Source organism: Mus caroli, chromosome 8 (assembly GCF_900094665.2).
Source record: "Mus caroli chromosome 8, CAROLI_EIJ_v1.1, whole genome shotgun sequence".
NCBI lineage: Eukaryota > Metazoa > Chordata > Mammalia > Rodentia > Muridae > Mus > Mus caroli.
Window position 1 is genome coordinate 33,704,237 of NC_034577.1, and position 25,637 is coordinate 33,729,873.

The following is a 25,637-nucleotide window of genomic DNA, read 5'->3' on the forward strand; positions in this document are numbered from 1 at the left end:
TGGTATCCCTATGACTCCTCTGGGGTTTCTGCTTGGCCACAGGAAGTGTCCTCTTAAGGTTCTATATCCCCACTGCTGTGAGTCTAAGTTAAGGCCACCTCCCACACACAAACACTGATTCTCAGGAGCCTCTCCTATCCCAGGTCTCTGGCATAGTCCTTGAGATGCCCCCAACCCCCCCCCCCCCCCCCCCCCCCCCACCACCACCACACAATGCTGCCAGCTGCAGATTTCCAGTCATTGTCATGACTATCTGGCCATCTCCTCTGTTTCTCCCCACACCTGATCCTAAACCCCCATTTTTCCCCATCTCCTCTCCTACCCAGTTTCCTTCCTCTAGCAGCCTACTACAACTATCGTATTCCCCTTTCTATGTGAGATTCAGGGACAGGGTATGGAGAAGAGATTGAGGCAATGGCCAAACAATAACTGGCCCAACTAGAAACCCATCCCATGAATAAGCACTAATACCTGACATTATTAATGATACTCTGCTATGCTTGGTGATAGGAGCCTAGCTGCCCTCTGAGAGGTTCTACCCAGCATCTGACTCAGACATATACATAGAGTCACACCAAACACTGGATGGAGCTCAGGAATTCTTATGCAAGAGTTGGATGAATGATTTAGGGTCCTGAAGGGGATAGAAATTCCATAGGAAGACCAAAAGCATCAACTAACCTAGACTCTTAGGGGCTTTAAGAGACTGAAATACCAATCATTAAGGATACCTTCCCCCCCCCCCCGCCCCATGTAGTAGGGTCTTCATGTAGGTCCCAACAACTGGAGCAGGGGATATCCCTATAGATATTGTCTGTTTGTTGAATGTGTTCTCCCAACTCAGCTGAACTGTCTGGCTCAATGGAAGAGGAAGTTGGGGGATACCCAGGGTAGGCCTCCACACTCTCAGAGGAGAAGAGGGGGGATTGAGGGGAGGGACTATGAGACCAGTGACTGTAATGAGGGACAATGATCAGGGTGTAAAGTAAATAAACAAAAGCTTTATCTTGTGCCTAGCTGTTCTCAAAAGAATTTTTTATAATTTTATATGTGATTAATACATTATATTGTTTCATCCCTCCTTCCTAACTCTAATTCATCTTGCACCCTCTCTCAAACTCATGATTTCTTTATTATATTATGCATACAAATATATGACCTACTGAGCCCATTTAGTGTTGCTTACACACACACACACACACACACACACACACACACACACACACACACAACACACATGTTTACAGCTAACCCTTGGCATTAGAAAAACTATCAGGGAGCCTTTTTTTTTTTTGAGAAAACTGATTTTTCTTTCAGCAATCAATTGCATAGATTTCTTCATCTAGGCCCAAGAACTCATGCAATTTCCTTAATCCACATACTTTGTCAACAAATATTATGAATAAATATTTAAGTTTATATTTAGGCAACCATTGCATTGATAATGGAAATATTTTCCCTGCTGTGTCTAGAAGAAACTGTCTAAGAGCAGTTATCCTAGTCCTCTGGCTCTTATCTTTCCATCCTCATTTCCATGATTTTTTTTTCTGAGTCTAAGGGTCATATTACAGATGTTTCTGTTGTAGTTGGGCATTCTACTTATTCTCTGTATTTTGCCTAAATGTGGATCTCTGTGATGGTCTCCATCTGCAGACAAAAGAAGCTTCTTATGAGAAGTGAGCATTGCAACTATCTTTTGATATAAATGTTAGAATTTAGAGTTAGAAATTATATTGGTAGTATATTCTCCACCATAGATTATAACCTCTCCAGGCACAGGTAGTTGGCTAGATTTACAGTATTAGTCTTGAATCTCCTCCTGTTCAGCAGGCCTTAAGACCAGTTTGACAGCTTTTGAATACTCCCAAGATATGTGAGCCGCTATGACACCATAGGAATATCTTGTGGTTCTAGTCATTGTTGTGGTTTATAGGCCTTCCAGTTGGATAGGGATAATAAATGTTTTTCACCCATAATAGTTTGCAAAGACTATTCTGAAACTCCAAAAGCCAGTCATCATGGATAAAAGTTCTAAGTTGCTTCCAGTTCTTTTACTCCAAGCCCTCTGTCCAAAGTGTGTGGCAACTTCAGTAGTAGAATCTACCTTCAAATTCTAGGAGGCAAACCATAATGAGAACTCACCAATCAGGCTGGGTTGACATGTTACCAAGCACCAAGGTTCCATAGTTTCTGTCCTCCCGTAGCTAGGGTAGCTAGTAGCTCTGTGCTTTTGTTTATATGGTGTTCATGCTTGCATCTGAAGCAGTTTATCAACTGATCACTTCCCCCATACTTAAAACTGCCTTTTCTAAATCACAAGTAAACATAGCACACATCTTTTATGCAAGTCATTTTCAAATAAATGTATCTTCCCTAAATTATTAATATTTCCACCACAGTATTGTTATGCTTGAGAAGCACAATAAAATACAATGTAAAAGTTATATTTATTGTATCTTCTGGTATATTCCTATGAGAAAAGACCTTCTATAGAGATGAATGAAGCCATGTACCAAAAGGAAATGACACAGGGACAGTTAGTATGCTAAAAGAATAGTTTCCAAGACAATAAACAATCTTCTAGAGTCAGCAGGAACAGTGTAGAGGCATAAAAGACAAGTTTCTTGCATTCCAGTACCATCTCCCTTTACCACTTCTAGCAATACATTTTCAATGTGATATTTTTCTTTTTATCCCATATGTATTTACCTTTTAAAGCAGAATAGGATTGGACACTATACTTTCATTCACAAGCCTTGCTAAGTTACAAAACCTAGGGAAACTTAGGGTTTTGTTCTTGGTACTTTGGAAAACAAGCCACTTGGGGAATTCCTCTGTCAAGTTGTTTTAACTCATATTTACTTCTAAGACTAGTACATGCAGAATTAACCATAGGGAATGAAAAAATTAAGGTGAATGTTAAGCCATCTTAATTTAGTCTACTAAGGAACCCAACTCAACAACTAAACTCTTCAGACCACAAAGTTAGCATTAACAGTAGGTTACATTACATCTTAAAGCAAACACTCTATCAACCTTTTGATTCAAACCTATAGTATCACAGTATCACGTGTAGAAATTTTATCTGCAGATGGTTTAAATGTTAACAAAAATCAACAAAATATCATGGAAAATATATTATCAGAAGGAATGAAGGTAAGCATCAAACACATAGTTCTGGTGAAGCTTAGATGACATTTCTTCAGTTTCAGCAGCACTGGTATTCACTATAGGATTATCCTCATCAATACATAGTCCAATTCCTAGACCAATACTTAGGCTTTCAGTAATGGAGTGATTAGGGTATATCTCCAAGTGTTTCTTTGCTGACACATAACCCATTGTTGAGTTGTCTCTGAGGGCTTGAGCTTTCATGATTTGCTCCATGTTTGCTGTCCACTCATATGTACTTGTGTCAATACAGCATACTGATGTCACCAATTGGTGTGACACAACCACCTTTTCAACCTTTTTCTTCACACTATCTTTCAAAATTTTGCAGAAATTTTCAAATTTTGTCTTTTTCTCTTCCTGTTTCTTCTTTTTCTCTTAATCTTCTTGAAGTTCCAGTCCTTCTTTGGTAACTGACACCAGGTCTTGGCCTCAAATTCCTTCAGCTGTTGAACACAATATTCATCCAAGGGCTCAAACATATAGATTACATCTAAGCCATGATTTCAGGGTCATTCCACACAGGCTGAGTTATCAACCTCGTCCTTGATCTCACCTGTGAAAAAAATAGATATACTTCTGGTTTTCCTTCATGCTGGTGCAATAATCGTTGAGAGAAACCATCTCATCCCCAGAAACAGATGTGTAGTATCAGAACAGCTTTGAAAGCTCCTTCAGATTCTAGGCTTTATATTATTTGTGAATGACTCAATTTTTTGTAGTTCTCTTTATCTTCTGTCGGTTCAGTAAATAGTTCGAAACGTTTATTGACAAAATTCTTTCTGATGACTTTCAGAATTTTGCTTTGCTGTAGCATTTCATGGGAAATATTGAGAGGAAGATCCTCAGAATCCACCACCCCTCTAATGAAATTCAGATATTCAGGGATTAGCTCCTCACAGTTATCCATGATAAGAACTCTTTATACATACAACTTGATGATGTTCTTTTTCTTTCTGATTCCAAATAAATCAAAAGGAGCCACCAATTGAGATAAAAAGTAGAGCCAGAATTATAATTGTCCTTCAACAGAAAAATGCTTTGCTGCCAAGTGTTCTTTCCAATCTCTGATTAAGCTCTTGTAGAACTCTTTGTATTCTTCATTAGTAATGTCATCAGGATTTTTGGTTCAAATCGACTTTGTTTTGTTGAGTTCTTCTTGATTAATGTACTTTTTCTTTATCTTTTTTTTCTTCCTGTCACCATCTTTCTTCTTCTTCTTCTTCTTCTTCTTCTTCTTCTTCTTCTTCTTCTTCTTCTTCTTCTTCTTCTTCTTCTTCTTCTTCTTCTTCTTCTTCTTCCTCCTCCTCCTCCTCTTCCTCCTCCTCTCCCTCCTCCTCCTCTCCTTCTCCTCCTCCTCCTCTCCTTCAGAACCAACATCTATTTCAGTGTGTTATCACCAGACTCCTTTTCTTCCTTTTCATTCTCTTCCTTTTCTTCAGCCTCATCATCAATGACTTTCTTATCACATCCCTTCTCAACAAAGGGCATACTGGGATAGCCAATAAAAAATGTTTCATCACAATCTCCTTTATTTTCCTTTCCTCCAAATACTCAGTTTGGTCTTTTAGATGTGAGATATCCTTTGTACCATGACCCATTGTTTCTCCTGTGTCCATTCTCACTGTGAAAGATTCCCCCAGCTGAGGAGTCCCAGGCATACTGCTCATCATCATTATGCTTCATGATGATAGTTACTTTCTCAGCAACCAAATATGCAGAGTAAAAATCAACACCAAACTGGCCCATCAAAGAGATATCTGCACCAGCCTGCAAAGCCTCCATGAAGACTTTGGTGCCTGACTTGGCAATAGTGCCAAGGTTATTGATCAAGTCAACCTTAGCCATTCCAATTCCAGTATCCACAATAATGAGGGTTTGATGTTGCTTGTTGAGAATGAGATTAATGTGCATACTCTTCCCCAAATCAAGTTTACTAGGGTCTGTCAAGCTGTTGTATCTGATTTTATCTAGAACATCTAATATATTGAAAATGAGCTCCCTCAGAAAGATTTCTTTGTTTAAATAGAAAGTATTGATGATCAAGGACAATAACTGGGCAATTACTCTCTGAAATGTATACATCTCAACTTCTTTTTCCTTCATTAGTTGGTCTTGGGTCTGGGTTTCCTCAAGTATCTTTGCTGAATGACCACACACACAATGTGACTAAGCACACCAGAATATGGAAGCAACTCTGATATATTTTTAAGTTAGTTAGGACAAATTATTGTCCAAGAATCAAAAGAAAATTCAGTTCAAAAATCTACCATCAGGCACTGTGCTAGTTTGAATCTTTCTACTAACTGAATAGAATCATGACTAATAAAGGAAAACTAAATTCTATTTATCTTAGGCAATAAATAGGATAATTTTGTATGAAGTCGGTTAGAATGCATACCTTTTTGTGCTAAGTTTGAAAGGGTCTAAGAACATTATTATTTCTTTATTTAATTGTAACTTGTGTGATTGGTAATTAAGGGAGCATCACCTGATGCAGAGGGAAGAGAATGTTGATTTATTTCTCAGTTGCTGTTTTTCCTTCATGGTGAAGAATTGGTCTCTTAGGACTGTATAGTTCAATCCCAATATCAGTTCTTTGTTCTTGATTTCTCTTGATTTTACAAACCTCATTCATATTTAATGCCTCATCACACCCTCTCTAGCAAAGGGTTGTGGGACAATGTTCTCAAACACAGCCGGACATACTCAATTGCCTGCAGAGCAGGAAAAGGCCAGGAGGGAACCTCAGAGTGTTTTATCAATAGAGACCAAAGAGGAAAATTTCAAAATTAATACTTTTTCTCTTTTATTTTGAAAATGTTTTTGTATTTATTTCTTTTGTAATTCTTCTTTATTTTTGAGAATGTCATACATATGGGCTACAAAATATGATCACATTCATTCTCAATTCCCCCGTCAACTCCTTCCATACCCAAAGATGCAATCTCACCCAACTTTCTTGTCTTCTTTTTAGTTGTTGCCGTTGATATAAGTCCAAGTAGTGTGGTCCATGAATGGGCTGCAGGGACATTCACTGAAATATGGGAAACCTGCCAGTGACCACACCCTCAGAGTTGATTCTCACTTCTTTAGCAGTTATCAACTGCCAATGCATACTACAGTGACTTAGAGTTGTGTCTACCTAGACCTTGTATAGGTCTTGTGCGGGTAAGCACAAGTGCTGTGAGTTCCTGAGCTTATGTAATAACCATGTATGACATCATTTCACACTATTCCTCCCCAGCCTCCCACTGTTACATCCTTTCCTCTTTTTGCCTCCTATCCAGCCATTTCCTGCAGTTTGGTAGGGGGGAAGGGAATTAGTGAGGAAAGATGTCTGATTTAGGCCTGAGTGCATGCTGTTATTCTCAAAACTTTGGGCACTTTGTACCTTTGCATTAATTACTCTTGATTAGAAAATGAAGCCTCTGTAACTAGGGTTTAAAACAGCCCGGGTTTTTGCATGTAAATGTACGTATTTAGAAGAAATTTAGTAACAATTATTTGCATAATAACAATAGACTGTTCTATAACACAAAATGCTGTATGTTCTACTGCAAAATCTGAATACTTTATGCTTAACATATAGCACAATCTACTATAATTATTCTCTGTAATATTTCTCATTGCTCTAACACATACTCATGTGTTACTTACTTGTTTACTACTAGTTAATATAATCCATCCTGTCTTGTTTTCTTTAGAGAATTGCATGTTTTTCAAGTACCATAGAAAACTCTAGTAATAATTGTGATGGCAGCACAGAAGAGGGTGTATACTAAGTATAGCCCAATAGTTTCTCTATCCCTAACATTCTTCATGGTGTGTTTTATCTACTGGAATCTTATTACCACTAGTGAGGAAGGCTAGGAGGAGTCTTTCCAATGTAGAGATGAAGCCAAGGCCAAGAAGATAAGTATTTGTCCAGGCTCACAGAGCTATCCCATTGTGCAACCTGGATTTCCTCATATCTCACTGACATCATAGTCTATACAAGCCAGCAAGCCAGAACTAGAGTTAAAATGTGTCTTTTTTGCCTGAAATATAGAATGGTGACTAAAGAGGAGGAGGAAATAGAACAACAACAACAAAAAAACCCCCACAATATTGTTCTAGGTCATGTGTAAACCATTGCATTCATCTGTAATTATTTTATTACATTCCATAATAAATAAAGTAACCAATTTTCTTCTTTACTAACTCTACAAATATATTACATAACCGTATATATTTAATTGTATTTACTCCAAACAAGAGAATTTTAAAAATTGCTCTTGGATGTAGTATTCTGGGGTCTGGAGCAACAGCTAAATGATTAGAAAAAGCAACAATATAAACCAATCAGACCCCCCCCCAGAACTCCCAGAGACTAAACTACTAACCAAAGAGTACATATGGAGTGACCCATGGCTCCAGCCACTTATGTAGCAGAGGATGTCCTTGTCAGGCATCAATGGGAGGAGAGGCCCTTGGTCCTGTGAAGGCTTCATTCCCCAGTGTAGGAAAATGACTGGGCAGGAAGGTGGGAATGGGTGAGTGGGTGGGTGGTGGAGCACCCTCAAAGAATCAGGGGAGTGGGGATGGGACAGCACCTTTCCAGAGGGGAAACCGGGAAAGGGGATAACATTTGAAATATAAATAAAGAAAATATCCAAGAAAAAGAATAAAAGGGAAATAGAAATCCAAAATAATTATACATTTTATAAAGTAATATTCTTATCTTTATTGTTTAAAGTAAAAATGCTTTAATAATAGTAAAAAAAGGGGGGCTTACACCTTTGGAGAGCATCTGGTTTAGGTCTCTTAGCGTATATACTAGCTCAGAACCAACTGCCACTCAGAACCAACTGCCACTCTAAATTCAGAGGATGTGACACCTCTGACCTGCATGCATGTGGTGCAGTGCATCTATACTCAGGCACACTCATACACATAAAATGATTTAAAATAAGCAGTACTCCACTAAATTATATAAATATATAGATAACCATTTTTATGTGATGTGTGTGTGTGTGTGTGTGTGTGTGTGTGTGAGAGAGAGAGAGAGAGATACATTATATCATGTACATTAGAGCTTCTCAGTAAAGCAACAATATATCTAAGGGCAAATCAGAGTTATGGCTTTCTAGTACCTTTGATGTCAGAGAGTTTCTCAGGGCAAGTATATTTTATTTCCCCTTTTTAATTCAGTTATAATGAAATGTTAATTTGCTTATCAATGCTACATTCAATGAAACATTATAAGATATGAATAATATAAATAGATGATAATTTATTGAATTTATCTTTTAAGTTAAGAGAATATTTGATAAAATATTATTCTCACCTTCAATCAATCATCATCAATCATCTGGCTGCCAGAAGATTGGGATGAAGAACTTTTGAGAAATTAAGTTACCCAGGGCCTGCACACATCTGTGCCAGAATGAGTCCTAGACCTGAAAGGAGAAGTGTACACATACTCTTACCCTATCCATCACCCAGAAACTACCTGAAATTGGTAACCACTTACAAAGTAAAAATTAGTGTCCTTCAAGGGAGTCTCAATAGGGAAACAAACTCCTCTTAAGAGCTGACCCCATCCCCAGAAGTAGACGGCCAAGAGAAAGCAATTTCAAAAGTATCTTTGGAGGGTCTGGAGGTTCTATGTCTCATAATGTTGTCAAGGCATTGTTTTCAACCTTACCTGTACTGCGAGCATGTTTTATGGGTCTGGTTTTGTGTTTTTACAGGATCCCCTTGTGTGTTTTGTGTCTATATGCACTTAGAGCTCTGTTTCTTATTTGTTTTGTCTTATTCTGGTTTGTTTGGTTTTCTTTGTTTTATTTTATTTTATTGTTACCCATGAGATGCATATTTGCTTTTTAAAAAGAGAAACAGAAAGGCTGTGGATCCTTTCTGTGTGTCCATAAACAATGAGAGACAAGGTGAGGAGAAAATGTGTGTGTGTGTGTGTGTCTGTGTGTGTATACAATAAAAACTAATGAGAAAAGAGGCCATGAATTTTAAAAACAGGGAGGAGCTATATTAGAAGTTCAAAGAAAGGAAAAAGGGAGATTTCAGTAATTATATTTAAATATAAAAAAGAAATATTTTTGAAGAGTGAAGAAAACCTGGAGAAGAGAGGCTAAATGTGGACACAGACAATTATCTTGCATCTACTCTATCACACACTGATAACAGGGAGTATGTGAGTTGTACTGTCTGGTAACACAGCTATTTTGGAAGAAAGAAAATATGAGAATTTTTCATAGTGAAGAGTGTGGTAGTAGTACCTTAGGAATGTTGACAAACAGTATAAAGAAATTTTATTGCAGACTTGAAGGAATAGTACAGTTTTATGTCTTCCTTTTAATCAACAGATGAATATTGAAATATCTATATGCTACTAGGCTCTGTCCATTATTACTTCATCAACACATTTGGAAGTATGACATGATCATATGGGACTATGTCACCTTAATCATACAAACCAAAGACTGAATTCTGGAATTCTTATGTGTATGATCTATATGACAGATATCCCAAAGGCTTCTATGTAAGAGAGTGTCTTCACAATGCTTTTTAGAAGCAAAATTTTGGAAGATTCTTCGGTGTCCATGACACCAGTTGTGACATAATAAAACTCTACATTATATATTTTATTATCAAAAATATACAATGATTATCAGTTAATAGTAATACATAGATGTATAGTTTTAATATGTGTATTATAAATACCAATGTAAAATTTATTATATATAATGTTTCATAATGTTTTCTATTACATGTAATTATATACATGTTTGTGTATGTGTGCTTATGTGCCTTATGTATCTATGTACTATTTTGTTACATTAAACATTTCAGAAGATTAATTTAGTTATATGAACAAAGAAACAATATAGTGCTAAAAACATTGTTGACAGAATAGTAGGTCTAATGTGTATACATTGTTTATGTATGTCTATGAATACACACACACACACACACACACACACACACACACATCTTTGGCTCAGATAGAAGCATAAATCTATCAGGTAAAAATGTAAAGGTCCATATTGTTTTATATTGTTTGAAGTTTTAATAGGATGAGACCACATTATGCATTGTGGTCAAAATTCTGCAAATGAATATAAAGTATCTGAAACATTTGGGATTAGATATTACAATTCTCAGTCAAGATAAGAAAGAAGACTGATATTTTCACCACTTTTGAAATTATTCTGCAAAGGCATCATGTTGACATAATCCTAAGTATAATTTTTAAAGGTTATTATTTGTATATTTGAGTCAAGATATAAGAGCCTTACTTAGCCTTGCTTTCAAAGATTTGGTACACAAATCCACAAGTAGCACTGGTGGGAAAATTTTATAAGTGTACAGGTTTGGAAACAACTTACAAGTACCTTTGATTGAAGCTTCCCTCATGAAGATGAAGACACGTTAAATAAAAAGCAAGAGTGTTATGGTTTCTCAGAGTTTGAATCTAAATGTAGACCTCTGTTCATTCTTGTGCATAAAGATGCTCACCAAGGACACTGCTGCTCTCTACAAGGAGTAAAAGGTGTTATCAGGAGCTTTCTCAAACACTTGAGATCTGAAAATCATCTTTCCCCAAGAATAAGCAGCATAGAGTATATGTATTTTTAAATAGCATTTTACATAAATATGCCTAAAATAGGACAAATAAAAGAAAATATACCAGTTTTCTCTTTCTGACATATAGTATGACATACCTCTTTTTAAGCTTTATATGTGCACATTTGAGACCTTGGATTCCTAACAGAAATTGAAAAATGCTGAATAAATTTTTCATTAGATGTGTTCACTTAAAAGTTATATTCAACTAAGCAATTCGTAATATTATTTTATTGCTTTGTTTTTGTAGTTAATGAATCATCCCATAATAAATTAACACACTTGCTTTTTAATATTTCTTGTTCCCACTTCTTCCTATTTAATGCCACCATCATTGTGATAAATATCTGCACATTTTCTCTGAGGAAACACTTCTGACAGTGGATGTGGCAATGCATTATGCTAAGGATGTCGCTCATGCTCTAAAAGGCTTAAACTTTTGCTGGACCTCACAGACAGTTACTACTACACCTATCTTGAACTCACTTCAGACTTAACTTTACTATGTACTGTTTACCCTGACCATTTTTTTTAATTTAAGGATAATGAATTCTTTTCTTATTTTTTATTTTTTATATATATTTTTTATTACATCTTTTCCTCAATTACATTTCCAATGCTATCCCAAAAGTCCACCATCCCCCCTACTTCCCTACCCACCCATTCCCATTTTTTTGGCCCTGGAGTTCCCCTGTACCCTGACCATTTTTTAACTGCCTTTAAAAGAACGATGTAACAATCAACTTCATTTGCCTTGGATTTCTCATGTAATCAAGTTTTACAAACTAAAATCATGTATAACTGTCACCTTAACTTACTCTTCCATGCCCCTGACCCATATTAATGCATGTTGTATTAATAATCAATGGCTGAACACAGCAAATACAGGGCTTCAAAGGAATCATCTTAAATGAATATCCTCTAAGCTATGTTTAACATTTCTGGAAAATGTTGAGTACATTTGAATATTGATTGATAAATACTGTTTATAATATTGTCTGTCATCTGGCTCAGTTGGAATCACTTGGAATAAGTGATTGAATGCCTGGTAGAATTCTGTTACAGATTTTCGTAAACTAACTTCCTTCCTTCCTTCCTTCCTTCCTTCCTTCCTTCCTTCCTTCCTTCCTTCCTTCCTTCCACATGTGATAATTTCTATGTTGTTCAATAAAGACAGAACAGAACCTCCTGTGAGGGACAGACACAGCACACAGACCCACAAACAGACATAGATACAGGGACAGATTCACAACAGAACTTTCAGGTAGGCCTAGATTCAGACTAAGACGACAGATCAGGAGTGGAGGAAATAGGAAGCATGAAGGAGGGAGGTCAAGTCCTGGCTCACTCAAGTTAAATGATACCAAGGGGGAAGTGAGGTGCTTTTATTTCCTTCCCTGTATGACATCTACAGATTATCAGCAACTAGGAGCATTATCAATACATTCTAACTAGCAGCAAGTGTATATGGTGACAGGGAATAACATAGTCAGTGAAACCTTAAAGCTGTCTTTAACATTTCAACAGCAGAATTGAGAGGAAACATATCGCAGTGTGTGGGAGTGTTCAAGTTTAGAACATATCATGTTGCCTCCTATCTCCTCTGAAAACTCCAAGACGGAGAGCCAAACTTACGTTTGGAAGGTCAAGAAATACGTTGGTTGATGAATGCCTATGATGACAGCATGTTCATTATGGAAGAACAGAGCAGAGCCCCTTACTGTAATAGGAAATAGAGAAACAGCTTTCATACAGTACAGAGCTTGGAGTGGTCACAGAACTGGGTTTGTGCTTGATGTGGATAAAATGGATGCAAAGACATCAAACAGGGTCAAGCTTGATCAAATTCATCTAAAAGGGAATTTGTCTGGAATAATTAATAATTAAAATATCTCCTGACTCATGATCTTGCTATTATGTGAAGCGTATTTTAACAATCATTTTTGCTATGTGCAGTTTTATTAGACATAGATGACAATTCCCATAAATACATTGTATTCTTGAGACAATGATATTTTTTTAAAAATTACTGTCACTAATTTCTCTTTTGCAAACTATACTTCTGAAGGACGTGACGCCCCTGTTGTATCCTGGCTATTACGAAAAAAAGTCTTTCCTTCAGAACTTTTAATTAGTTTTGAGAGAACATTGTTTGTTTGTAGGGAAGAGGGGTCGCATTGCCTTGCATTTAGTCACAAATCCTTTATCTAATATGTTGTTGTCCAAGATTCATTAATTCTATTCTTCTCCTTGTTGCGAGCACTCATTACTTTGCTCATTTGAAATCAGAGCAGGTTAGATAGGCTGAAAACCTTTTTTTTTTTTTTTAATGTGTGTCCTGAAAATAAACAGCCTGAAAGATAAAGCCGAGCCCAGAGTGCTTGATGTATTACATCTCACTGGCATCTGACAAGCCTTACTCCCCAGTGATACAATTTTTTTCTAATAATTTAGTCTCAGTCTATTAAAAGACAAGTGCAGATGATGCACACAGGCAAGCAGGGAAGGATGGCCAAGACAGCTGCTGTAGAGTGTTATCCATTTCCCAAAATTCACCAAAAAAGTGTTTTGCATTGATTTACAAATATTTCAGAATAATTATTACCATTTCTGAGTGATTAAATATAACAAGGTGAACAACATTTTGTGTTTGCTACTCTGTATAATGTTATTAAAACCTGGATTTAAATGCAAAATTAGCTATTATTTCCCATTTTCTTATGACAAAATGGTTATTTTTTATTGCTTTATGAGGTCCAGCCCACTACAGATTTTTAAATTAATAAACCATATAGAAATACCTTATATTAGATCCCCGACATTCTTTTTGATGTTATTTAAAATGTACTTATTCTTAGAGAAAAAGAATGAACTCTTAATACTTAACTGGAATGTTTTGATCAGTGTTCTTTGAGGGGCCACCAACTTACTTTTACACATGCTGGGAGTTAGGGCAAACTACTATGATCGAGAATTGAACTTGCTTTCTCTAAGTGAGATAAGTCAAACATTTCTTGAAATGTTAGGTGTCCAGGTAGAAATCAGTTAAGGATGCCACTGCCCATGCATTTCAACTACAAAAGGTCTTGTTCCTGTGGTAATAAAGGTGATAAAGGAACACCAGAGACAACAAGTACATTTGGCCACCATGAAAATGGCCTAGCAGTCCTTCTGAACCTACATACCACCCATGGGTTGTCCCTTCCAGTCCACTCAGTGCACTATACTTGACCTAACTGGGAAAATCATTCTACCTCTATGCTACCTCGAGGTTTTTTTCCTTAATCTTACAGTAACCTTTCTCACAGTCCTGGTGAGGCTAAGCTAAGCTGTGTATGTTACAATGGTGTCTTGTGTAAGGCTTGAATTTTGAAGACACCATGCAGGAGCTGCAAAAGCCAGTAGTGCTTCTTGAAAGGCAATCTACTCTCTAGGGCATTTTTCCCATAGATCCATATGAAGATGAACTGTCACAAAATAATATTGCTTAGACAAAATAAGGATTTTACAGAATTTCTGATTTGATAAAGTTTTAAGAAGTAAGCGTAATTTATAAAAAGCTTTAGGAGATGGTTTAAGTTATAATAACATTAGAATTAAGAATATAATGTGCCTTCTCCCCTGAAGTGTGACCTCATAAGTTAGAAAAGGATTACAGTGAACTTTCATGTGTAACAACCATGTAATTGAACTTGGAAGAAAAAAAATAGGCTTGGGACAAATTAGAGATCAAAGAAAACATTCATTCTAGGTTGGGACTGAGTTCTTGGATCTTGCAATAGAGGGTGTGACCATGTGTTTCAGTGTGTACCATGAAAAGACAGGGTTATGAATAAAGAATAAATAATTATATTATGAGCATAAAAGTAGAGAAAAGGTGGTTAGTCTGTTGAGCTTACCAAGACTTCAAAAATAAGATGCAGGATAGATGATGATCTGTTTCTTGGCAAATACAAATCATCACCAGCTGACCATCGGAAAAACTTTGCGCCTATAGACTGGCTCGTTTAAACTTTGTTAATCAAGGACAAAAGAATTATTGCTTTGGGGTTGTGATGAACTTGTGGAGAGAAAGATTGGAAATGTTTAGTTCAGTCGGAGATGTAAAAGAATGCATAATCAATAATTTTCTTGTTTTTTCCTTTTGTGTAATAATTTTAGGTTTTTTTTGAAGAATATGTTTTTGTGGTGATTGGTTTTAGAAAATATCTAACTTGTGCATGAGGTGATCTTTTCTCTACATAGGGAATATGTCTTAGATGTTATAAAAAAGGCTAAAGGAAAAAAATTAAGCTGTTGGAGCCAGCTTGTTGGAGCTTTATTCATCCACCAAATTGTGTGTGTGAGTGTGTGTGTGTGTGTGTGTGTGTGTGTGTGTGTGTGTGTGAAGTTTGTTGGAGCTTGCCCATTGGAGTTTGCTCCATCCACCAATGTGCATATATGGAGATGTATGTGTATATATGTAAAGTTATTTGGAGCTTTGTTCCATCCACCCAATGTATAATTATATTTGTTTGTATGTATGTATGTATGAATGTATGTATGTATGTACATACATATGTATGTACATAGTTATGTATGTACATAGATATGTATATAATATGTTTGTATGAAGTTGATGGAGCTTGTATTGCTTCATCCACTCATGTATGTGCATATGTGTGTGCATGTGTGTGTGTGAGAGAGAGAGAGAAAATGACTATCTGACCTTCTTTCCTTCTTCCAGTCACTAGCTGCCATCAACTGCTCACCTTTGCACCACCCCAGCTAATATCAGTACTGGACTCTTGTCAGGAACTCTATGCCCCATTTCAGCTTACCCTGTAGTGTTAAAGCTGGCTTTCAATAAAACATGTCTGATATGATATCAGAATTAGAGGAAACATTGAGTGTGTGCCAGTCCTGTTACTGAAGGTCTATTCTTTATAGAGAATTTATGTATCAGGACATAGGATATTCTGTCTTTAAGACCTATCTCATTTATAGTGTGCTTTCTTCTTAAAGACCCTAAAGCATTAAGATTAGCCTCTCATGGACACTTGTGTTTAACTGTGGATCAAAATGAAAAATTTCTCTTCATCAAATAATTACATTCGTCTTTGTTGCAGTAAAAGAACTTGGCTAGCACATACAATGAATATGCTCTGTCTATACAATGGTTCAGATGACTCACCCACTACTATGCATTCTCTAATTTATGTGAACATAAAGTCAACATACCACAACATCATCCTTTTCCTTCATCCTGAACACAGACTGCTGGAGTAATCTCAGGTAGATTCTCATGTTCTTTCTTTTCTTTTCTTCTCTTTTCTTCTCTTTTCTTCTCTTTTTTTTTGATTCAGAAAAACAATAAAGGTTCTTCCAACTTACTTATTGATCAGTTTTGCATTGTAGCCAATCTGGAAGCAAACTTCTTGGCAGAGCTGAATAGATTTTCCCCATGAAATTCCTAGGACTTGTGACATGGTTGCTTACAATCTTAGTAAGAATAAAGATGACATGGTCTCTTACTCCCTTCCTCTGTCTCTAAACACTTGTCTTTGCATTTTAACATGAAGAAGTAAAGATACCCAAGTACATCTTGCTTTGTGGCTGTGAAGCCTTAGTCTACTTGTAGTACTACAGATGAGAATATCTGAGACTTCCTCTTTTAAAATTAACATAAATTTATCAGCCATAGTTATAAGATATCAGTGAATGAACAAGGTGGCAGTGGTTGTGATGTCTGGTAGGTGGAGTGGAGAATTTGCTGTTTGGTCATGTGTGATGGTCCCTCCACCCCCTGCATATAACATTTCTTTCACTACATTTTCTTTTGGATAAAGAATAGTGACACTGTCAGCCTCTCTGGCCTCAGGGACTAAATCCAGTGCCTCAAGCCTGGGAGAAATTGTCAGTGCCAATAGCCTAATATGAGCTGAAGCCTGAGAATAGGGACCTGCCGGCTGCTGCAGGGTTGCTCTTCTGATCACTCCTGACTCTCCTCTTTTGTACTAAAGAGTTTATGCTTTATGTCACACCAGAACTTGCCCCATTCTTCTTGAGCCTGCCTTTTGTCACAGGTGTTAAAACGATAGAAATTAAATTCTGCTACTCTTGAGTTCAATAATTCAGAACTTATGGTTTTACTCACAGTATCTTTGCTCTCACTGCAAAGATGTAAGAATGGAAAAGCAGACAGTTAAAATTTCCACCCTCTGGGTCAGAGCTGTGGTCCAAACATGTTTTACCTAAGTTCTGTAATACAGTTTCTAGTCTCCCTGTTCATATTATTCATTATTGTCTAGTCATTATGATCTACTCTGTTTTCTCTGCTTGTCATTTCTGGTGCACTTGTGTAGCCTGGTTATGAAAAAGGATCAAAGGAGACAAAGTAGAAAATGAATTGGTTGCATCTGCCGTAGGTTTTATTAAAGTTTTTTGCAAAATGTATATATAATAGGATTAAATAATATATAAAAAACTGAAAAGAAATTATGTGAAATCTGTGTGAACTATAAACCATGTTCCTATAATGGTCATGAGACAACCCAGTAAATAACTGAAGAGATAAAACTGTTTGAAACTGAGTTCATATGTTTTTGTCTATTATTCATTTTCTGTATTATTTTTGATTTCTAGTCTATCCACTTCTATTTAAAGTTACATACACAATGTTGCTATGGTTTGCCCTGTTCCCTGGAGGTTTATACATTAATAGCTTTGTTATCAGTCTCTTACATTACAGGGAGATAGTAGAAACTTTAAAAAGGTGGGACTCTAATGATACGTCGTATGATCACTGGAGTGTGTTTTAAAGGGGACGTTGGGAACCTGGCCTCTTCTTTCCTCTCTGTTTGTTTCTCAGACGAGTTCAAGAGCTCCACATACCACATACTACCCAGAAGATATGCTCCCTCAGAGGAACAGAAGCACAGATACCAAACTTCCAGACAGTGAAACAAAGCAAACCTGTTCTCTTTTATGTTGATCATCTCAGGCACTATGTTATAGTAATGGAAAGCTGGCATAGTTGTGTTTGGAGTCTGACTTTTAAGACATGCATTTAAGACCTGTGGATTTTAAAACGTATGATTATTTTTTCCTGCAAAACTTATTTTAATATATTACACCCTCTGCTTAACAAATTCATATATATATATATATGTATATATATATATATACATATATATATATTTAGTCTTCTAGTGAGGGACAGGTCAATGTTACATTTCAACTTAATATATGCCTTTGTATATCATTGTAAGGTATCTTGGAGCATGTATGCAACAGATTGTCACAGTTCTGTCTTAGTCAGAAATTCCTGTACTTCATGTTATAGTAACAATAACAGGAAATAATTAACAATATCAGGAAGCACGGCAATAGTGGAAAGATAATGTGGTAAAGTTGCTGTTTTGTCACAGTATAATTTGAAGTATATACATTTACCACCCAAAGGCATCTTTTCTAAGGAGTTGGTTATTCAAGAATCCAGGCAGCTTCTATTGTGAGGCTACTTCAATTTCTAATATTTAATTATTGCCAATTTATCTGTCCACTTTTATAGGGAGAACCCAGACAAACACAATTAACTTGTACTCTATTTATAATAGCCAATATCTGAATGCAAGGCAGCATTAAGTACAAAGGAACTAGTAATACAATTTTCCTACTTTATTAAGAAGAAGGGTTTGCCCTTTTGGTCACACCCCAGTCCTTTTTACTATTTGATCCTTGAGTATTAGATGACCGTTTACTTTTACTCACAGTTAGAGTACACCTCTTACCTTTCAACTCAAGCTAAAACAGTAGAGTCTCTGCCTTAAATGCAAAGCCTGAAGTTTTGTAAGTGATTTCTAATCCACTTCATCAATTCTGAAAATGGCTTTTTATGCATTAGAGACAAGACCCTGACAACAAACACTGATGACAAAGTGCTTACAATAAAAATTTACAGTTAGAGAAAGGAGAGATGGCACTGTAGGATTTATAGTTCAAAGAGTAATGCAGTAGTGTTCAACGAGTATATGAAGACATTTGCTACATTGGCCTCAGTTTTGTCTTCTGAAGTGTTCTTTCTGGTCTGTTGTCCTGGATCTCTACAGTGGACACAGGAGAGCGTAATTTTTTGAGGAAAAGAAAATGCATCACAGCCTGATTTTAGTATGTGTGTTTTGAATTCTATGAATCATGTTGGGTTGAGAAATTATGAATATTTTTAGACCAAGTTTCTTTCATTTAGTAATATTATATTTGTTTGCAAAATCAAAAGAGACTATGGAAATGTTGATTACAATCAGATCCATGTACACACTGTGTGAAATTATATCAAAATGTTTTCTGGACATTGTATTTCTGCCTGAACTATTTATTTGTGCATTCTCTCTCTCTCTCTCTCTCTCTCTCTCTCTCTCTCTCTCTCTCTCTCTCTCTCTCTCTCTTTCTTCCTCCTCTTCCTCCTCCTCCTCTTCTCTCCTCCCTCTTTCCTCTCTACTTACTTCTTGCTTGCTGTCTCCTGTTCCTCACACCTGCATATATATGTAATCTTGAGTTTAGCTGAAACACTAGCCCTGCCAGAGAATTCAAATGTGGGTACACATTTAGCTATTTTCTGTGCTTATTAAACATCAAATTTTACCTAAACTCACTTCTATTTTTATAATGTTTTCCCATAAACCTCAAGGAACTAGTTATATCTATTGACATTTTGGCTTAATGCCAATTCTCTCTACCACTGGAAGCTTAGCGGGCATATGGTCTACTTCCCAAATGCTCCATGATGATAGTTTTAGTAAACATCTTGATCAAGTAAAGGACTCAACTCTAAGCTACAGTACCAGTGGATTTTGTAGAAGCTGCCTGATGCCTAAAATTTGGCAGTTAATTACAAGTTCTATACCATTCCATTTTTTGTATTAACCAGCACATATTAAAATTCTATTACAAAAATCAATTCAAATATAAATATTCAATTTGGGACTGGTGACTGTGTTTATACCCATCTGAAATAAATAATAGAAAATATATAATACATTAAATATTGACATTAAATTTGGTCATCAAGCAACAAATAGCAGTGACTCCTGAAAATGAGGGCAAACAGATGACACCTCTGTATGTCCATGTTACTTGATGAAAAGAATGTTTGGACCATAGCTAAGGGTGGGACAACTCAACAGAATGTGGGATCGGGGGCAGAGTTAAAGAGGCTAAATCAGAAAAGCTCAGAGAACTATCATATTTAGAACAGAACTCTGGAGAGGAAAAATACACACAGAGAAAGACCTAATAAAAAATTAAAATAATAATAATAAAACATCAGGTAAGGAAAGAAAGAAAGAAAGAAAGAAAGAAAGAAAGAAAGAAAGAAAGAAAGAAAGAAAGAAAGAAAGAAAGAACGTTCCTTGGCCACCTATATTCTCAAGCACATGTACACATCCACACAAGGTAAAGCAAAGTAAAGCTTTAAAAAATTCTTTAAAATTTTTAAAAATATAAAACAAAAAGTATAAACCTATGGTATTAAGAGGATCAGAAAGCCCCAAAATAATAATGAGGAAATGGTTACAAGTTGCCATAGAATCAAATCTTTAACTCTAGTGATAGTGAGAAATCTCAAAGGAAAAGGACATGTAGAAAGTAAGGTGATGGGATGGCAGTGGCCATGCAGTTTTCTTGGCAGAATCATAGATGCAGGAAGACAATGGGGCTTATTCTTACATTAATGGGAAGAGGAAACAAAAAAAAAAAAAAAAAAAAACTTACTGCCAGTGCCAAACAGGAAATGTCTTTTAGAAGAAAATTGGTGTAAGAACCAGAAATACAAATTTGAGTAAGAAAATTTTCATGTTTCATGAGATGATATTCATGATGATTTTATTAAACAAAGTATTCTGTAATAGAAGATGTTTTTTTCAATAATTTAATAGTTCTGGTGATAATCTTAATATATAAGCAAGTCTATTGGAACAGATTCATTATTATATGTTGTTATTCTCAAATTGTCCATTCATATTCTTAGTGTGTTTTTCTATTGGTTTCTTTGACTTTTTGCGTAATATAATATGAGGTTTTTTTTAACGTATTCATATATGGCTATAATCATCAGTCTTTAGAGTTGTTGATTAGATAGTGATCACTTAGATTTAATTTTAATGTAAAACTTGTGATTGTGTGTGTGCATGTATGTGTATGTAAGGGAGAGACTTGTGTTCAGGTGTTCTTGGAGTTCAAAAGGCATTTGATTCCCTGCAGTAGATCCACCCTACATGGACCCTGAGGTGCACTAGAAAAGCAAGAAGTGCTCTTGCCAATGGAGCCATCACTCTAGTCCTAAATTATTAATTTTAAATGAAATTAATTTTGATACTTTTTTGCTAGTAATATCACAATTGTTAGTCTTTATAGTTTAATTTAACACTTTAAATTTTGAAAGAAAAAAATGTGACATGGAACCTAATCCCAGTTACTAAGGTACAGTTAAAGAATACTTGACTCCCAATATCATGATTCAAATCCTAGTTACTATAGTAACAAAACTATGAATAATTCTATGAATTGCATAAAGTATAAACACCACTAGCAGTTCCCACTCATCAAATGCAAAGTGCCAGACACACCCTAACTTGAGTCATATCATTCTGTTTCAGTCCTGCTGATGTTGACTCTCTCTTGATCTTATGCAGTTTATGTAATAGCAGCACTAATGCAGTGAATTCTTTCTCATATCACAAGATGACTTCCTTCTTTTATTGGATAGTTTCTTTATTTACATTTCAAATGTTATCCCCTTTCCAGGTCTCCCCTCCAGAAATCCTCTATTCCATCCCTTCTCCCCATGCATCTATGAGGGTGCTCCCCCACCATACCCACTCACTCCAGCCTTTCTGCCTTGGCATTCCCCTACACCAGAGCATTGAACCCCCTCAGGCCCAAGGGCAGCTTCTGCCACTGATGTCCAACAATGCCATCCTTTGCCATGTGTGCGGCTAAAGCCATGGGTCCCTCCATGTGTATTCTTTAGTTGGTGGTCCACTCCCAGGAAGCTCCAGGGGATCTGGGCAGTTGACACTATTTTTGCCCCCATGGGGCTGCAAACCCCCTCAGCTCCTTCAGTCTCTTTTTCAACTCCTCCATCAGGGGCCCCCACTCTCCTAAACAAAAGAAGTAATTGTACAAAGATGGCTAAAATGAAGTAGAAGAAAGACAATGATGGTCCTGTAAATAAACTTCGGTTTAAGCAGAAATGGAGCTATCCAAGAAATGGAATGCGAGTATATTGTCATGTGACATTTGGGCTATTTCCCCATACACAACAATGACAACAAATTATCATTGCAAATGGGGCAATCGCTTGTGATCCATCGATTTGCAGTAAGAGAAAGCAGCTGATAAGGAGGAGCTCATGTGGCCATCACATGCCTAGAAGACACTAACAGTAAACGGTGTCTCAGATAGGGAGAGTCGAATTTATTGACTCATGTGCGCCCTGAGAGGTTGACTATGCTCCAGTGCACACATAAACAGCATTAACTGGATTTTGGACTAAGTGAAATTTAAAAAGGAGAGGGCATAAATGCTGGAGGGATTTGCACTTCGGGAGGTCTACCAGAGACTGATAGGTAGATACGGTCAAAGTGCATTGTATTCATGTATGAAATTCCCAAATAAGAAACTAAAATGCATAAGAGAAAATATGCTTACACGTGAGAGAAACCCTTGGAAGGATTTCTTTGACTTCAACACAAGGGACCCAATTCTAGAAACTAATTCAAACATCCTGCAGTTTACTGAGACTTAACAGGATTCCTACTGCAGTCATGAAAAGGGAAAAAAGCAGATAATATGATTTTAATACAAAGAAAATATTTTTTTTGTACCAAAGACCCTAGTTGATGTCTTGTCCTGATTTCCCTTTTAATTTTTTTTTGATTTATTTATTTCATATATGTTAGTACACTTCACTGTCACTACCAGAAGACAGCATCTGATCTTACCAGAAGAGAGAGAGAGAAACACACACACACACAAACACACACACACACACACACAAACACACACACACACACACACAGAGAGAGAGAGAGAGAGAGAGAGAGAGAGAGAGAGAGAGAGAGAGAGAGAGCAGTGTGCACACTATGGCAATATGGCTAGAGTATAATTTGAAGGGGCTGGGTCTGTCCTTCTATCTTGTGGATCCTGAGATCAAATGCAGGCCCTGGGCTTGGAAACAGGCACTTTTATGCATTATTCATCATGCCACCACAGTCTATTACCATTATTTAGCTGTCTTTACCAACAGCACATTTTTCCTTCATTATGTTTGTCTGCTCCTTATTTAGCTTTCCTTTCTGTTGGTAGTTTTCTAAGATCTGCTCTTTCATCAATTTCAAATTTTCATGATTTTATGATGTGGATGTATTTCAGACTTCATGGAGTAGAGTTTGTGAGTATTTTATGCATACAATAGTCCCCCAATTTTCCTTTATCTAATGTCTGAATAACCATAGCTCTACTTCCCATTTCTACAACTGGCCAACTGTAGTAACCTAACCGTCCTTTCATCTTTTATACTTGCTTTTATCATTTAGCTTAGAGTCTGTATCATATAACTACATTTTTAAATTTGTCAAAACTTCTCCCATTTATAGTGCTGAATAATATTCCACTGTGTGTGTGAACCATATTGCCTCAGTTCGCCAGTGGACACATACTCTGATTGTGGATAGCTTTTAGATGTTTCAAAACATGCTATTGTGAACATGTCTGTATCTGTTTGATTGAAACTTTTTCAACATTTTCAGTTCATACTCAGCATTGGGACACTAGGTCCCATAGCAGTTCTGCTGTAAATCTCACAAAGAACCCCAAGACATTTCAAAAGTGTCTGTATCGTCTTACATTTCCATCAACAGCATTTTGAGACTATTCATTTCTGAAGAGTACAATACAAGAGTACAAGAGGTAATTCAGACAGAGTAAAAGTAAAAAGTTTTAAACTGAGGAGTTCAAAACAGTGTTCTCTATATATGGAGTTTTGTGCTTTGGAGTACTTCTTCAGAATAATTTTCTTTATTTATTTACATATAAAATAAACTAATGAGGTAGAATCTAGTAAGGGAGATTTTGTTTATGTTTATGTTTCAGACTAGTCAAACAGCTAGTCAAAAGACAAAGATGTTTCCTTCAATTTAGGTTTAAAGGTAGGATTTATTTACTTATTAATTTATTTTATTTTGGTACAGAATACTGAGCCGAGGAGATTATGAAGGTTGGCAAGGGCTGTGCTGTTGACCCTAGAAAAAAGCTTTATATTATTGAACTTTCCACAATAACAGACTGAGTATCTGGTGGAAAGAAAGCAGTGTGGTGTTTAAGTGAGAACATCTCCCAGATGTACATAAATCAGAGTTACCTTAGAAATAAATAGTGGGGAAGTGTAGGATGCCTCCTTAACATGTACTCAATTACTATAATAAACATCTTTGCAAAAGTCATGACTGCAGTGGGTTATCAAGAGAAGCAGGAGAGGCTTGATGAGTTATGAGCCACTTCAGTTGTACTTGCAATGTCTATTGGGAAGGCCACTGCACACAGAGCAATGGTTTTCAAGTACTTTCTCCCCCTTAATTATTACAGATATAAGTAATAGGTCAAGGTCAAGGTAAATAATCCCGTTTTTCTACATTATAATTATTCAGGAGATTGGTTAAGAAATGAAATATTACATATGATTATATCATGATGCATAATGTCATTTCTAAATACAAAACATGAAAGTTGCTATAGTTTTTTTCTCATAAATGTGTATGTGGGATGTGTTTGTGTGTGTGAAAAGAGAAATCGAAAGGGAAAGACACAGAAAGGACATATGTGAGCATGTTTTATGTGAGTGGCATATACAATGTGTAGGGAATTACATGTGGAAGCCAGAAGAGGACATAGGTGCCCTGCTTAACCATTCTCCATATTACTCCACTGAGACATGGGTGCTCACCAAACCTGAAGGTTGGCTACTGGCCAGCATGCCACAGCACTTTATCTCTTCCTGACTCCTCTAGCACCAGGTTTACAGGTAGGTATAGCCACACCCAACTTATGACATGTGTTCTCTAGTCCAAACTCAAAAGCTTACCTTTGTGCAACACCCACTCTGCAAGCTCCCTGTAACATCTCTCGGTTCCTTCTGCCCACTTTTCCTTTTCCAATTTTCTAAAAGACACATACTTTATAAGCTCTTCTATACTAAACCCTACGGCTCCAGGCAATGGACCTATGTGCCATTTACAATACCTACAGTATCACAATGTCTAAGGAAAATCACATCACAACTAGAGAGGAGGGGACTATCTACCATATTGGTGGACACGTGTAGGTTAGGTTGGGAACTATTTAAATAGCACAGATGTGAAGGTGCTTTACTTAGGTTTCTGAATATACAGCATATGCTGATTCTGAAATCTCAACACTGTAAGAGCAGCTGTGAGGTAATGAAAGCACTCACATCATGTTAGCCTTAATCAGAATAGCTCTTGAGACAGTAATGAAGTTGATATCCTGAAAGAAACAGCTGGTTTTGTTTTGCGTGATAATTCCCAGCAATCTGGATAAAACCCAGCTGCTGATAACTCTGATAAATTATGTATCAGACTAGAGTTTTACTTTTTTTTCTCTGTCATAGTTGAGCATGACGTTTCCAAGGCTTTTCTTGGTTCCTTTTTAATATATTAGGAACAGATACTTTCCACGGAATTAGATTTTGTATATGAAATTACACAGAACCTGATTTAGGATGTGACAGAGCTGCTCCCGCTGCAGTGTTTGAGTGTATAATGGTAAATTCTGACCTTGTCAGG

General features: G+C 36.5%; 1 pseudogene; it reads right to left on the bottom strand.

Moving 5' to 3' along the window:
• Positions 1-4,183: 4,183 nt before the first annotated feature.
• LOC110300216 lies at positions 4,184-21,762 on the bottom strand (annotated as a pseudogene).
• Positions 21,763-25,637: the final 3,875 nt, after the last annotated feature.